We start from the raw sequence: 15,899 nt of genomic DNA on the forward strand, positions 1-15,899 counted from the left end.
TTGTGTTGTTTTAAGCCATTAAGTTTGTGGTGATCTGTTACAGCAGCAACCGGAAACTGTATCGTTACTTCCCACACTCCTCTTCTGAAAACAATTACTTGAGGATGTACTCTACCAAAATGAAAAAGGAAGCTAAGAAAGAGAAATATATTCGCATGTTATGCAAGAAACAATGGAACTAATCCAGAGGTAAAAGGTAGAAGACCAGATTTATAGCTTTGCAATAAGTTCAGCCAGCATTCTATCAAAATTAGAATAGAAAGCCATAAGGTGCTGCAGGAAAAAAAAAATCTTAAAGGAGAAAGTGAATTCCATTGCAAACTTGTAAGAAGCCCAATGATCTTAAACATATGATGAAGACATGTGTACATTCTATGAGTTTAAAAAAGAGATAAATCAGGAACTTTGGTGAATCAAAAGTTGTATACAAAAGTTATGATCGAATACATGTAATTTTAAGCAATTGATAAAGAGTAAGAAAAGATCATCCATTTACCCTTGATAACAGGAACATTTCCCTTCAGGCACTATAGCTTAGAATGGTCATTTCTTCTTCACAGGTTTAGTAATACTTCTAGATTCTGTAGTAAATATTGTTTACCCATTTACAATATTGGAGCTGCCTTTTGGGGAGGTGGGGTTAGCCATTTTGGAATCAACCTAAGACAAAGCAAGTAAGATTTAGTTATAATTATAATACAGAACATAATTGGTATCGACCATAACAATACGAAAATACTGTTGACCATAAGGAATCAGAAGATGGGGGAGGAGAAAGGACAGAAAGTATAGGTACAGCAGTGTCCTCATTTTGCGTGGTGGGACTTCAGTAGATAATGTCTAAATGGGTGACAAAAGTTTTATGTATATATTTTCTTAACATATAATCAGTCATCCATTTAACAAATATTCATTGAGTGACTCTATGTTAGGCATCTTCCTCAGTATTAGGAATATAACAGTGAACACAATAGACAAAGCCCTTTCCATCACAGAGTTTACATTCTCGTGGGGAGAGACAGATTATAAACAAATAAATGAGTGACTTATCTACTAAGTCAAATGATGATCAATGCTACAAAGCAGAAGTCAGCAAACATTTTCTGTAAAGAGCCAAATAAGATAGTAAATATTTTAGGTTTTGCAGGTCTCTGTCAAAATACAGATGCTACTCAACTTAAACTATGGGGTTACTTTGTGAGGACGCCATTCATCATAAATTTAAAATACTGTAAGTCAAAAATGCATTTAATATACTTAACCTACCAAACATCGTAGCTTAGCTTCACCTACCTTAAATGTGCTCAGAACAATTATATTAGCCTACAGTCAGGCAAAATCATTGAACACAAAGCCTTTCAGAATGAAGTGTTGACCATCTCATGGAATTTATTATGCATATCGCTTTTGCATCATCGTAAAGTCAAAAAATTGTAAGTCAAATCATGGTTAAGTCTGTACTTAACTTTGCCATTGTAGCAGGAAAGCAACCGTTAGAAATACATAAACAAATGCATGTGGCTGTATTTACAAAAGCAAGCAGCGGGCCAGATTTGACCCATGATCTGCAGGCCATAGTTTGTATACCCTTGTTAAAAAGAAAAATTAAGCAGGGACAGGGGCTAGGGAGAGCCATAGAAAGAAGAAATGCCATTTTTACATAAGTCTTTGAGTGAAGGCCTCAGAAGAAACTTGGGAAATGACCTGAAGTGGGGGAGAATGAGCCTGACAAATATCTGGGGGGAAGAGTATGCTAGGCAGAGAGAACAAGTCCAAAGGCAGAGGCGGGTGGCTGGAGCAGGAAGAGGGAGGAGGAGTGTAATCGGAGACCGGCCTGAGAGGCCAGGCAGGGTGAGTAGGAAGGTTGTGGAGAAGATCATGTCGGCTTGTAATAACAGTGTGGTCCTTACAGCCGGCAGCATCAAGTCTCCTAGGATCAGAGTCTGCACTTGAACAAGACCCCTGGGTGAAAAATACGAACATGAACGTTTGAAAAGCACTGGTATGGAGCCTCCTGGGCGACCATAAAGATTTTGGCTTTTATTCCAAATGAGAAAGAAAGCCACTGGCTGATTCTGACAAGAGGAGTAACATGATCTAATAGTCATTTTAAAGGAACTTCTTTGGCTACTACTTTGTAATTAGTCTATAGGAGAGCAAGGGGAGGAACAGGGAGACCAGTTAGAATATTTCAATAATCCACATGAGAGAGGATGATAATATAGATGAGGGAAGGTAATAAGAAATCGTCAGAGTCTGTATGTATTTTGAGGTAAAGTCAACAGGATTTTCCATCAATCCGGATGTGACGCTCGAGAGGGACAAAAAGCAGTGGGGGGTGATTATAAGATTTGGGGCCCAAACAACTACAAAGATAAAGTTGGCATTTATTGGGTAGGGAAGACAGTGGGGCAACAGGTTGGAGAGAGCGGGGAGAAATGGGGACAATGACCATGACTTTAGTTTGGAACTTAGAGATGTTTGTTAGATATCCAAATGGAGATGCCAAGCTGGCAGTTGGGTATGAGTCTACACTTCCAGCAAAGAGAACCACTGACCGGAAGAACTGAAAATAACTTGAAGAGATAAAAATAATAGCATGACAGATGAAAGTATTTTAGAAGTGGAGCAATGGTGCTAAATCTTTCACTGCAAGCAATCAATACGTACTGTTTAAGTTTGAGAGACTCATTAACACCAAAGAAGTATGTCAACTGGAGTTATGAAAGTAGCCTAGCTAAGATAAAAAGAAGTCCAAAAGAAATTATGTTAAGTGGAATAAGCCAGTCAGAAAAAGACAAGTATTGCACAATTCCATTAATACAAGGTGCCTGCAGTAGGCAAATTGATAGACAGAAAGTAGAAGAGTGATTGCGAGAGGATGGTCGTGTGGGGAGAAGGAGAGTTAGTGTTTAATGGGTGCAGAGTTTCATTTTGGGAAGATGAGAAAGTTCCGGAGATGGATGGTGGTGATGGTCGCATGATGGATGAATGTACTTAGTGCCACTGAACTATACACCTAAAAATGGTTAACATGATAAACTTTGTTATGCACATTTTACCACAATACATTTTTTTTTAACTTTTACAAACTCACATAATAATTGCACACAACGTAGAAGAAATCGTGACCTCATGGGACAAGAGATGAGAAGAGAGGAAGAAAAGGAGACCTTTGCTTTGTATTTCATACTTTTCTGTACTGTTTGGATTCTTTAACCATATGCACGCATTATTTTCATATTTTAAAATAAAATATTTAAAAAGAATGTGTATGCACAGGGAGAAGGTCAATCCACGTTTCCGCTTGACTTGCACCCAATTGCTCAAACACTATTTTATAGAAGCTGATTTCCAAGAAGCCCTTCAAAGCCCCTTTTTATTGTTATTATTATTACTAGAAGCTATTCCCTTGGAATCAGACACTTGTGTTTTTCCGATAGAGCTTGAATTCAAAGCCTCAGAGGGTAAGTGCATTTGGAAACCTCGACACAGCCCTCTGCCTTTGAACTGCTGAGTTTTCCAGGGCTCCTCACGCGTTCCTCATCCAATTGGCTTCCCATCCAACACAACTATCAGGCAGCCAGTATTTCTTGTGTTGCCCCTGGGGGTAGCCAAAGACTGCTGGAGCATGCCCGTTAAAGAAAGCCTCCCACCAGCAAAGCAGACCTCAGGAAAATTCCAGACTGCAGCTGCTCGTCACCCAGGCTCCAACCAACTGGCTCTGTCATGCCAGTATGAAGGTCTCAAATAAGGCCGTCTCATCTTACAGAATTTTCCAGAAATTCTAGATTCTAGTCAGAGAATTCTAACACGTCACCATTGGAAGAGACCTCAGAAGTCATATTGCAAAACCATTCCATTTTACAGAGGGGGAAACGAGGCCTAAAGATACGTAATCACAGACAATGAGTTAGAAGCAGGGTCCAGATGCAGGCACGGATTTCAGGAAATATGCTTCACTCTAGATAAAGTCTGAAAGAACCTCCCAGAATGGTGGGTCCTGTCCTGTTGAGGGGAGGGCGAGGAGCGGATGGTGATTAGGGTAATAGGAAGGGGGAGGAAGCAGGGAATAAATACACATAGTTGCAGCTAACTTGGCAGAGGGGGTAATCGTATGATGAGTAAACCAGAATTCGTAGATGGACTATGAAGTCATTCAACTAATGGATCATTTCTCCGTTGCTTGATCTTTTTTGCATTTCATGTGCCAGGGCTTGCTCTATGCGCTAGGGATCTGGGCTTGAATGAGACTTGGCCCTGCCCTCAAGAGACAGTCCAGCAGGCCAGATGGTTACCATGCTTCTAATAGAGATAGTCACAACACTTTAGTGTGATGCACGTGGGTTAAAGCAGTGTTTCTAAACTTTTCTGATCATAGAATTACTCACCCAGATTTACTGAGCTAGATTATTCAGGGGAAGGGTCTGCTCATCTGCGTTTTTACCGAGAGTCCCCAAGTGATTTCTTATTATAAGTCGCACTAGCTTTAGAGTCATTCAGAGCTGGATTCCAGTTCCAGTTCAGGTCAGTGATACTATCTGCCTAACAAAATTAGCTATCTGTACAGTCACCTTTCACCTGCTCCCAGGTCCCTCAAGATTGTGGCTTTCCCTCCTCTCAAGACACAGGCTACTTTGCATTCTACAAGTTGTGTACTGCACGAAGACACCAGCCAAAAGACTGAATGCTGCTGAGATTCCACCCTGTACTCATTCCTCCACCTAGAGGAAGGGGCCCTGTTTTTTTCATTCCAATGCTCTAAGCTTTGCATCTGTTCTGTGTCTTCCTAGGAGTGACTCTTATAATTCATCTGCCCAGAAAAAGCACTTTTTTCTGATTGTACAAAGGCACCACATAGAATAGCAGGATCCTGAAAACGGCGTTGGTACCTGTCACACTCCCAGATTTAACTGCCCAGGTGGCCTCTTCATCTCTTCAGTGCCTGCTCCGGTCTAACGCATGAGCCAGTTCCTGGTCTGAGTCCTGCCCAGTTCACTGAGCTCTGCAATAAAGAAGACAACCTCCCACATACTGTTTGCCCCATGCCCGGAAGGAGAGGCAATGTAGCTTACGATTAACAATGTAAGCTTTGGAGTCACACCTAACTTCAATTCTCAACCTCACTCTTTACTGTGTGACGTGAACAAATTAAGTATTGTCTATAAAATGTAGATTTAAAAGTTTGCTATGTATAACTTTGCTATAAGGGTTGAACACGTAAAAGTCCTTAGTACAAAGCCAGGGGGTCTTGTTTCCTATGTGCTATCTCATTTGATTGAAGCTTCGCCTTAACACCGTTGGATAGGTACTATTATGATACTCATTTCACAGATTAAAAAAATGAGCATTGGAGGTAAGATGGGGGAAGCGGTAGAGAGCTGACATCTAAATCCAACTCTAATTGTCTAATCCATGTCCCTTCTACTTTTGCCTCTAGATGCAAACATCAACTTTTCACAGGGTTTCAGTTTCAAGGAGAGGAAAGAATAAGATTTCATCCTCAATTAATAAATGCACCTAGATTAGGCCTAGAAACACAGCTACAATGGCAAATAGGCTTTTGTTTTCGCATGCCAACTCAAATGGGTTATTAATTACAGCCCAGAGGACCACGTTATGAAGGATTGCAAGAGCATGTCAGGGTTCATAGAATATCATGATGGATTAACGATGTCAGCCATGGGAATGGGATGCAGGAATGATGGCAGGACTACAGAGAGCACCCCAACCCCTTTCAGATTTCAAAGTCGGCCCAAAATGAAGCACACTTGATAAAAAGGGAGGTCCAAGGGTACTAAATAAAGCTGTTAAAGACCATTAGCATTTTATTAAGACCTTTTCCCGGACACAGCTAGAAACAGCCAAAGAATACAGAATGGAGGAACATTTTGGAAAGAAACCATGGAACTGTCTGAAGCATTTTATGCAAAGAGCAAACATTCAGTTCTGCCTATTCCCAAAGGCTCCTAGGCTCCATCTTCGAGAACATCCAGGTAGGAGGAAGGGAACTGTGGAATTCTGAAACCTCCTTATGAAGCCCAGTAGGAGCTTATGTGTGCTCCTGGGCAACCACCAGGGTCTCCCAACCTCAGGTGTTTCATCTGAAAAATGTGGACAATCATCTCTAACTCACTGTGGTTTTGCAAGTATGAAATAAACTTAATTATCTAAAGAAGCTTCAGAGAACTCCACCCGAAGTAGGTATTTGAAAGCATTCATTCCCCACTCTTTCCCTTTCTCCCTTGAAAGGAACATTGTGACAGGTTATTTATAATTCGGGGTTACCGACTTATAACTTACATACAGTAGTTCCCCCCTAATCCACAGTTTCACTTTCTGCGAGTTCAATTACCTGCGGTCAAACTTGGCCCAAAAATATGAAGTGAAAAACTCCAGAAATAATCAATTCATAACTGTTAAGTTGCATGCTGTTCTGAATGACATGATGAAATCACGTGCCATCCCACCCAGGATGCTAATCAGCCCTTTGGCCAGTGTGTCCACCCAATAAAAAAATCGTATGCTTGTGGATTGACCCAGAGAACATTATGCTAAGTGAAATAAGTCAGACGGAGAAAGACAAATACCATATGATCTCATTTATATGTGGAATCTAAAGAATAGAATAAATGAACAAACTAATCAGAAACAGTCTCGGAGACACAGAGAAAAAAAACCAAGGGTTGCTAGATAGGAGGAGGGTGGGGATGAGGGAGAAGGTGAGGGGATTAGGAAGCACAAACGGTAACCCCAAGATTGCCACAGGGATACAAAAGACAGTTTGGGGAATATAATCAATAATGTCGTAAAGATTTTGTAGGGTGCCAGGTGGGCACATGTCTTATTAGGGAGACCATTTCAGGGATGGTGTAGATGCCTAGTCACTGAGCTGTACACCTGAGGCTGAAGCTGAATAACAATGAATGTCAACTATAATTTAACATATATATGGTCATAGGATGTGGAGTACAGCGTAGGGAATAGAGTCAATGAAATTATAATAGCTATATATGATGTCAGAGGAGTAGTAGATTGGGGGAAGGGGGTTATCACTTTGTGAGGGGTGTACATGTTTAACTAGTACATTGTTTTGTACACCTGAAACTAATAAAAAAAAAGATGAAGTGAGGTCAGTAGGTTGGGTCCTAATCCAATATGACATGTGTCCTTATAAGAAGAAGAAATTACGACACAGACACACACAAAGGGAAGACCTTGTGAAGATGTAGGCAGAAGATAGCCATCTATCGATCAAGGAGAAAGGCCTCAGAAGAAACCAACCTTGCTGACACCTTGATTTTAGACTTCTGGCTTGCACAACTGTGAGAAAATAAATTTTTGTTTAAGTGACACACACCAAAAAAAGTATGCTGCGGTTGCTGAAATCTACGGTTAGAACAAATCTTCTCTCCATGACATTGTGAAGAAGGAAGAAGAAATTTAGGTTACTTTTGCTGTTGCACCTCAAACTGAATACATTGCGGCCACAGTGTATGATAAGCACTTAGGTAAAATAAAAAAGACATTAAATTTGTGGATGAAAAACATGAACAGAGAGAGAGAGACCACATCCACATAACTTTCATTACAGTATATTGTTATAATTGTTCTATTTTATTATTAGTTACTGCTGTTCATCTCTTACTATGCCTAATTATAAGTTAAGTTTTATCATAGGTAGGTATGTACGTACAGAAAAAAACATAGTATCCATCGGGTTCAGTACTATCCACGGTTTTGGGCATCCACTGGGGGTCTTGGAAGGCATCCCCCACGGATAAGGGGGACTACTGTACAGTAAAATTCACTCATTTCAGGTGAACAGTTTTATGAGTTTTGACAAAACATACAGCCATGTGACTATTACTACAAGATATAGAATGCTGCCATCATCCCAAATAGCTCCTTCATGTCGCTTTCCAGTCAAGGCCTTGCCCCCACCTCCAGCCCCTCGCAAACACTGATCCTGTTCCTGCCCCTGCAGTGTTGCCTTTTAGTGTGACCTATTTTAAAAGCATAAATCCAAATAGCAAATAATTCTCCTGAGTTTTTCTTTCATATTCTACTCAAAAATAGCTCAGCTCTGACAGCTCAGCTCTCCTTTCCAGGAAAATTATTCATTAAATAAATGAATACCATGTGCATATTAAAAAGACATTCTGCTTAATATTATTTCTATTTATAGCCAGAGTTCAAACAGCAGGGCCCAGCGAGCCTGTCAGGTCTCCCTGTCCTCTTCAGCTCACACTCTCTCCTCCCTGCTGCAGCCCAGCGGCAGAGCTGGCTCCGGGCTCAGGTAGCACCAGCAAGTCAAAGAGCCAAAGGGGGCCTTCGAATGAGGAGGTGTGCTCCGCAACCTTTGGGGGGAAATTTTTAGGACACCCTGGAATTCCCATCAATAATTAACAACAGCATGTAGAAGATAGGGAATTGGAATAGAAACAAGGGGACAGAGAGGGATGGGTAGACCTAGGTGGTCTTGAAAGTCCTTTCCTGCAGAGAAGTCCCATGACCCAGATAGATCATTCAACAAATCCTGGGGCCACTCCACCGCCCTCCCCACCATATGACACCTGCTGTGCTGAGCACAAGAATTAAAGATGAACAAGGAGAGAAAAAATAATTAGACCTGGTTTCTGCCCACAAAGAAATTACTATCTAACAGAGAATCAAACGTGCAGGGAAGGATATGTTTGAGTGGATGAAAATAACACAGGCTATGGAGCTAAAGGGAATGAGACTTAAACCTGATTTTGTCATTTGCTAGTTGCGTCACCTTGGAAATGTTGCTTTGCTTCTCTGAGCCTCTGTGTTCTCATCTGCAAACTGGAAATTATATCCATCCTCAGGGGGGTGCTGTGTGATGTGAATGAGGTAATGGATGTAAAGTACCTCACCTAGTTCCTCTTACATACAGGCTCAGGAAAGGGGAGTTTCCTTCTTAGCCTCTGTATTAGTCAAGGTTCTCCAGAAAAACAGAACAAAGATATATTCATGCAATTATGGAGGCTGAGAAGTCCCAAGATCTGTAGTCAGCATGCTAAAGACCCAGGAGAGCTGATGGTCTAGTACCATTCCAAGTCTGAAAGCCTGAGAACCAGGAGAGCTGAGTGCAGAGTAACAATCCAAAAGCCAGCAGGCTTGAGACCCAAGAAGAGCTCATTTTTCAGTTTGTGTCAGAAAACAGACAAAGACTGACGTTGCAGCCAGCAGTGAGGCAGGAGCTCCCTCCTACTCAAGTTATCTGTTTAGTTGACTGGATGAGACCCGCCCACATTAGGGAGAGCCATCTGCTTCACTTAGTCTACCAGTTCAAAAACAGTCATCTCATTCAGAAACACCCTCATAGACAAACCCAAGAACAATGTTTGACCAAATGTTAGGGCGTCCTGTGGCCCAGATGAAACATAAAATTAATCATCACAAAAATGCTCTAGCCCTCTATCTGAAGCCCTTTTAGAACACCAACGAAGGAATTGGTGTTCTAAAAGGGCTTCAGATAGAGGGCTAGAGCATTTTTGAGTGAGAAAACGTTACTTCTGGCCAAGTGGTGCAAAGGAGAAAATATTTGAATGTTCTTCTCACCACGGCAGCTGCTCCATCCCTGAGAACCTGGCCCATTCTACAGGACAGGCCTGGGTTTAAGTCTCATTCACTCTCTGTCAGTCTCAGCTATATACCAAGATGTGATCTCTCACTTTCTACTTGCATTGTAGTCCCCGCCTCAATTCTACGAGTCCGTAGGCTTCTTGAGGACATTGTCTAGGACTGATGCAATTTCTGTGCCAGGTACATGGTAGCTGAGTGACCAGGAAATATTGGCTGAGTGACTATGATATCTAAATCCAACCATTTCATACAACAGAGAAAATAACGAAGGCTCAAGACTTATTTGTTTATTCATTCAACCGGTATTTGCTGAGCTTCTACTATGTTCTGTGACAATACACAAAGGTAAATAGAGATATAAGTAAGACATCATCCCGTGTTTCCCCGAAAATAAGACCTAGTCGGACAATTAGCTCTAATGCGTCTTTTGGAGCAAAAATTAATATAACACCTGGTCTTATTTTACTATAATATAAGACCAGGTATGATATGATATGATATGATATGATATGATATGATATGATATGATATGATATGATATGATATGATATGATATAATATGTAATACTGGGTCTTATATTAATTTTTGCTCCAAAAGATGCATTAGAGCTGATAGTCTGGCTAGGTCTTATTTTGGGGGAAACACAGTATATGCCCCTAAAAGCTCAGGTTCATACAATGGAGGGAAATGAAAAAAGGGAGCTCCTAGTACGTTAAAGGGTCTCTGTGTACATCACTCCACCTTATTTCCCCAGTGTCCATTCATTCATTTATTTATCCAAACATATTTCTTGAGCACTAACAGTTTCAGGCATTGTCCTAGGTTCCAGGGAACCATAGTAAACAAAGGAGGTGTGGTTCTGCTGATAGAGAGTTCATAGTCTAGTGGAAGAGAGAACAAATAGAGAGATAAAATAAAACAAGACAATTAGGGAAATAGCAGTATTTACAAAATTCAGGGGACTCAAAAGAGAAAGAATATATAATCTCCCTATGGAAGTCAGGAAAGGTTTGACAGTATTTGAGCTGAGAATTAAAGGAAGACTATATGTTCTACAATCAGACACACAAGAAATATTGAATATACAAGACACGGAATCTTAGGGCATGAGAACAGCCTGCACAAACGTTTGGCAACATGGGAAAACATACACAAATAAAAGCTTTCATTTCACGATGGAACCTTTTATAGTTTAATTTTTTCCAAAACATTATATTAAAACGTATGACCATAAATCATTGCATACCACAGCCTCACTCTGATTCTTCATTCTAAATGGTTAAATGTAAGCCTCTGTGTGGCTAGGATCCAACAGCTTCCAACAGTCATTGCTCAGAAAATCATGTTGGATTGGGCTATAACTTCTGGGTCAGGGAGTGCTTGAGGGCAGGGGATATTCCTCTACCACCACTATGTCAATCTTTGTGGCCCTTTTGGTATTTGCCTCAACCAATCATATTACCTCTTTTGGATTAAATCCTGCTTCCAAGGATCCTAGGCATAGAAAGCTCTCAGAGAGCTGAGTTGGAGGCTTCGTATTGCCTCTTACTTGCTCTGGGACCACAATCAAAACCGCCTCATTGTGCCTCAGTTTAATCAATTAATAATTACCCATCTTTATTGAGGCTTATGGCATATCAGGCTCTGTACTGGGCAATTACAGCCTCTTGTCAAACATACATTATCTCATCTAATCCTCAAACATTGGTATATTTTATCTCATCTAACCCTCACTACAACTAGTGGATGTGGATATTAGGTGTTAAGGATTCTCACTTTCCAGTTGTGGAAACTGAGCCCCAAGAGTGAGGAACTGATGTGTTCAGAGTCACACAGACAGAATCAGAATGTGGTCTAGAGCTCAGCAAGCTCAACTCCTCACCCCTACCAACTCCCTTGTGGGATTAAGGGTGAATACACTTTGACCACGTAGAAAAGGATGTGTAAATTTTAACTAAGCTATCAAGACTCACTATGCCATTCCCATTAACAGTGTTCGTCTCCCCAACCCAACACCAAATACTGCACCTCATATCCCTTAAACCCCAAACTACCTACTGCACATAATATAGGTACAGTTCCTCATTTCCTAATTTGCAATAATGAGAGGTTTGACAATGGACTAGAAGGGCTCTCCATGCCTAATGAAACTATGGAGATTTCTACTTCTGTCCAAGATGGAGTAACAGGGACCAGATTTGCCCTCCCACCTGAAACAATGAACAAAACAATGGTTCTCTAGACATTGCACATTTAGGCAATGAAGGACCATGATCCCTGAGAGATAAGACATAAGCAAGGTAAGTTTTATAATTGACCTTATAAGGCTTATAACAATTATAAATCCTATAATTATTTATAGCCTTGAGTGAGTTTCTAGGTCATGGTACAGGACAGGGAACCCAGGTGGAGGCCAGTGGACTCCCTGAGTTTTGGATGCAAAGCTAAGTCTGGGGAGACCAAGGAGGGTGGGGTTCACAAGGCCATGTACTGGAAAGAGAGACTCGCAGAGAGAGAGAACTGAGATCTGCCAGAAGTTCCCCTTCATTAGTCAGCTGAGCAGAGTGTGCGCGTAAGAAACTATTTGAGGTCGCAGAAAGAACCAACCTGTTAAGAGGAGAATAATCAATCGACATTACTCCAGATGATAAAATTTGTAAACAAAGACATTAAAACAGTTATCATAATAGTATTCCATATGTTCAGGAAGCTAGAGGAAAAGATTGAACATGTTAAGTAGAGACATGAAAGATGTAAAACAGACCCAAACTGAATTGCAATACCTGAGATAAAAAATAAATTGATGGCACTGATAGCAGATGCAACAGTGCAGAAGAGAGTGGACATGAAGACTACCCAAAATAAAACACAGAGAGAAAAAAAAAGTCTAGAAAAACAATGAACATAACATCAGTAAGCTTTGGGAGAACACTATTTAGAGAGTGAAGAAACAAACAACACACTGGGAGAAATTACGTTCAAATCATATATTTGATAAACACACTTGTATCCAGACATTAAAAAATTCTCAAAACTCAATAATATGAAAACAAACAACCCAATTTAAAAAATAGACAGATTTGACCAGATACTTTACCCAGAAAGATATGTGGTTGTCAAGTAAGCACATGAAAAGATGCTCAACATCAGTAGTCATCAGAGAAATGCAAATTAAAGACACAATAAGATACACTACTCACCTATTAGAATGTCAAAAATTCTAGAAGACTGACATTCCAAGTATTGGTGAGGGTATGGAGCAAGTGGAATTCTCATATGTGGCTGGTACAAATATAAAATGTTGCAACCACTTTGGAAAACAGTTTGACAGCTTTTTTAAAAAAATAAAAATAAAGTTAAATACACATCTATCATGTGACCCAACCATTTCACTTCTAGGAATTTCACAAGACTAATGTCTGGGCAGCTGTATTTCTAATAGCCAAAAACTGGAAACAAAGCAAATGTTCATCAACAAATGAATGGATAAATTATGATATATGTTTACAATGGACTGTTACTCAGCAATAAAAAGGAATGATTATGTATACATAAGATAACATGGTAAACCTCAATAATTATGCTGAGTAAAAGAAGCAAAATTTAAAAAGCATACTTACTCTATGGTTCTGTTTATATAAAAGGCTAGAAACGCAAACTAATCTCTGGTAACAGAAAGCAGACCCAGTGATTGCCTGGAGATGAGGATAGGAAAAGTGGCAGACAAGAGCAAGAAGAAAGGATTCTGAAGAGACATGAGGAAATATGTGGGGGTGATGGATATGGTCACTGTCTTGATTAAGTTGATGGTTCCACAGGTATGTGCATAAATGTGTCAAATTGCACACTTAAAACGTGCAGTTTATTGTATGTGAAGAAGTGGGGGAGTGGAGAGAAGAAGAAATAGTACCTACGATGCTAAAAGTAACTCAGAGGCTACTTTGGCCCAGAGGCAAGGGATGTCTTGCCTTCTTTAGGGCACCCAGCCCCAGGCTAAAATAGGAATAATAAAATAGAGTAACTGCCTAACATGGAAATTGTGAAATTATTCATGTAGCAAACACTTTTTGAGTGTTTGCTGCTGATCAGACTCTCTAGTAAGTGCTTTGCATGGCTTTTTAATCTCATTTAATCCTCACATCAGCCCTCTGAAGTAAGTACTATTATTATTCCCATTTTATAGATGAGGAAACAGAAGCCCAGAAGGGTTAAATAACTCACCTAGGTTATATAATAAAGGTAAACTTACATCAATTAAGTTATATAAAAGCACCTGGGAGGGCCCAGCACAGAGCTGCTGTTCTGTAAACATGCTTTGAGACAACTCTGCAATAGTGTTCTGTCCGTGGAGGCACCATACCCAGCAAAGGAGAGAAAACTCTGAAGTCATAGCAGCCTGGATTCAAATCCACTTCCAGCTAAGGGTCCGTGGGCTTGAGAGTTCATCTCTCTGTGCTCAGTTTCCTCATCTGCACAACAGAAATAGTAAGGCCTGATTTGAAGGCTAACTTGAGGAGTGTGCTTAAAGAATATGAAACAGTGGTGGTATGTAATAGAACAAATTATAAGCACAGGCCATGACTGTCGTGTTCATCGGTATATTTCATTTATGGCAGTTACTGAATGAATGAAAGACGTACTCAATGGCATCACAATTACATTTGTCCTGCACAATAATTACATAAGATGAAAAAGTATTATCATCCCCAAGCAATAGATGGAGAAAGAAAAAATGGTCAGCAATTTGCCCAAATTTATACAGTGAGTGAATCATTGAGTAAATGGGACCCCTCACTCAGTGCATTTTTCTGCTATTACACATTGTCTCTTAATGCTCCTTCTCCATGTCTTCTGGACCTGAACAAGTCAACTTTTAAAGTGAATAGCTAAGAACTGCAAGAGAAAGCTCTCTGAACATAGAAAAGCCCTTTTTACTTCCGATGTTAGTGGGGAGCCTTTGGAAAAGAAGCCTACTTCAAATGGATACAAGAAATAAACATTTCACCAGGTTGAATGTAGCCTGTTCCAGTAGTTATTTGGATTAAAACTCCAGGGCAGTGTCAGGCCAACCTCATTTCTCTGTGGGCGGCAGAGTATCCCCAGGTTCAGCCTCCCCTCAGGAGCCCGGCCCAGGAGAAGCACACAAGGAAAGAATGGTTCAGAATCCCAGCGCTCTAAGGCAGCCTTGATGACTGAAACCTGAGAGGTCTCTTGAACTTGGAGGAGAGGTCAGGCGACCAAATGCTTTATTATCCACTGAAAGTTACGCCCAACACAATATTATTCTCTTACAGCAGAGAGCTTTATAGTTTTCAAAGCGCTTCCATAAGCAGCTTTGGCTTCCTTTTATCCTACCAACAACAACAACCAAAAAGAAAAAAAAAAAAAAGTATAGGACCAGGCAATGCAGCAAAAATGGTTAAGATCATGGGCTTTGGAGCCAGACTGGTCTGGATCCCATTTCTGACACTTGGTATCTATGGAACTTGAATAAGTCACTGGGCCTTGTGAGCCTCAGTTTCCTTATCTATAAAATGAAGGTAGTAGTATTACATACAGGGACCTCACAGCAGCGGAGAGAAAACTCTGAAGTCATAGCAGCCTGGATTCAATGTAAAATGCCTGACTCAGGTTCAATCGTGATTCTATAGTCATAGTCCTTCCGTCTGAATTTCTGGATTCCATTTCATCGAGTGGGATTTCCTCCTAAGGAGGCCCACCAGCACTCACCCCCGGTTCATCTTATAGTTAAACAGCAGGCTGAGCAAATATTTGTGGGATGAATCAATAAACCGGGGAGTCTCCGTCCCGTGATGGCACCTAGAAGTCTTCCCCACTCTTCTGGTTCAGGGTATAAATGCTTCTGGAATAACAGGCTGTCAGGCATTGATGGATCACAAACTGATAGATTTACCAATGCCCTCAGAGCAATCGAGTTCAAAGAAAAACCCTCTAGGGCATGTGGATGGGGGTGAACGAGAGACGGGCTGGGTCCTGATGAATCCCACACGCGGCCTGACAGGGTGAATGGCAGCCTCGTCAAATCGGCTCTTGACGGAGGCACTCAGGGAGTTCTCACTTACCAGCCTCTCCAGACCTGTCTGTCTGTCCACCGCAGACCCCAGCTCTGATTGGGGAGGCCTGGTGATTGGAGTCAGCTCTCTGGGCTGTCAGCTGGGGAGAGGGGGATATTGAATTCATCAGTCATGTTGACAGGGAACGTGGGGTGGGGGAAGGCGTTCCCAGAGTGCAGGGGGAAACCCAGGGTAGAGCAAAGCTGTGAAGA

The 15,899-nt window shown here is 41.0% G+C and overlaps 1 long non-coding RNA gene across 1 annotated transcript in view; it reads right to left on the bottom strand.

Annotated features, from left to right (window-relative positions):
• The window catches only part of LOC109453222 (uncharacterized), a 136,989-nt gene extending 121,199 nt beyond the window's left edge, over positions 1-15,790 (bottom strand). Inside the window, exon 1 of the long non-coding RNA XR_012497733.2 lies at positions 15,697-15,790. This is a non-coding gene — a long non-coding RNA (uncharacterized LOC109453222). The remainder of the gene's footprint in view (positions 1-15,696) is intronic.
• Positions 15,791-15,899: the final 109 nt, after the last annotated feature.

The sequence above is a fragment of the Rhinolophus sinicus genome, chromosome 14, assembly GCF_057876585.1.
Source record: "Rhinolophus sinicus isolate RSI-liver-muscle chromosome 14, RSI-T2T, whole genome shotgun sequence".
Lineage (NCBI taxonomy): Eukaryota > Metazoa > Chordata > Mammalia > Chiroptera > Rhinolophidae > Rhinolophus > Rhinolophus sinicus.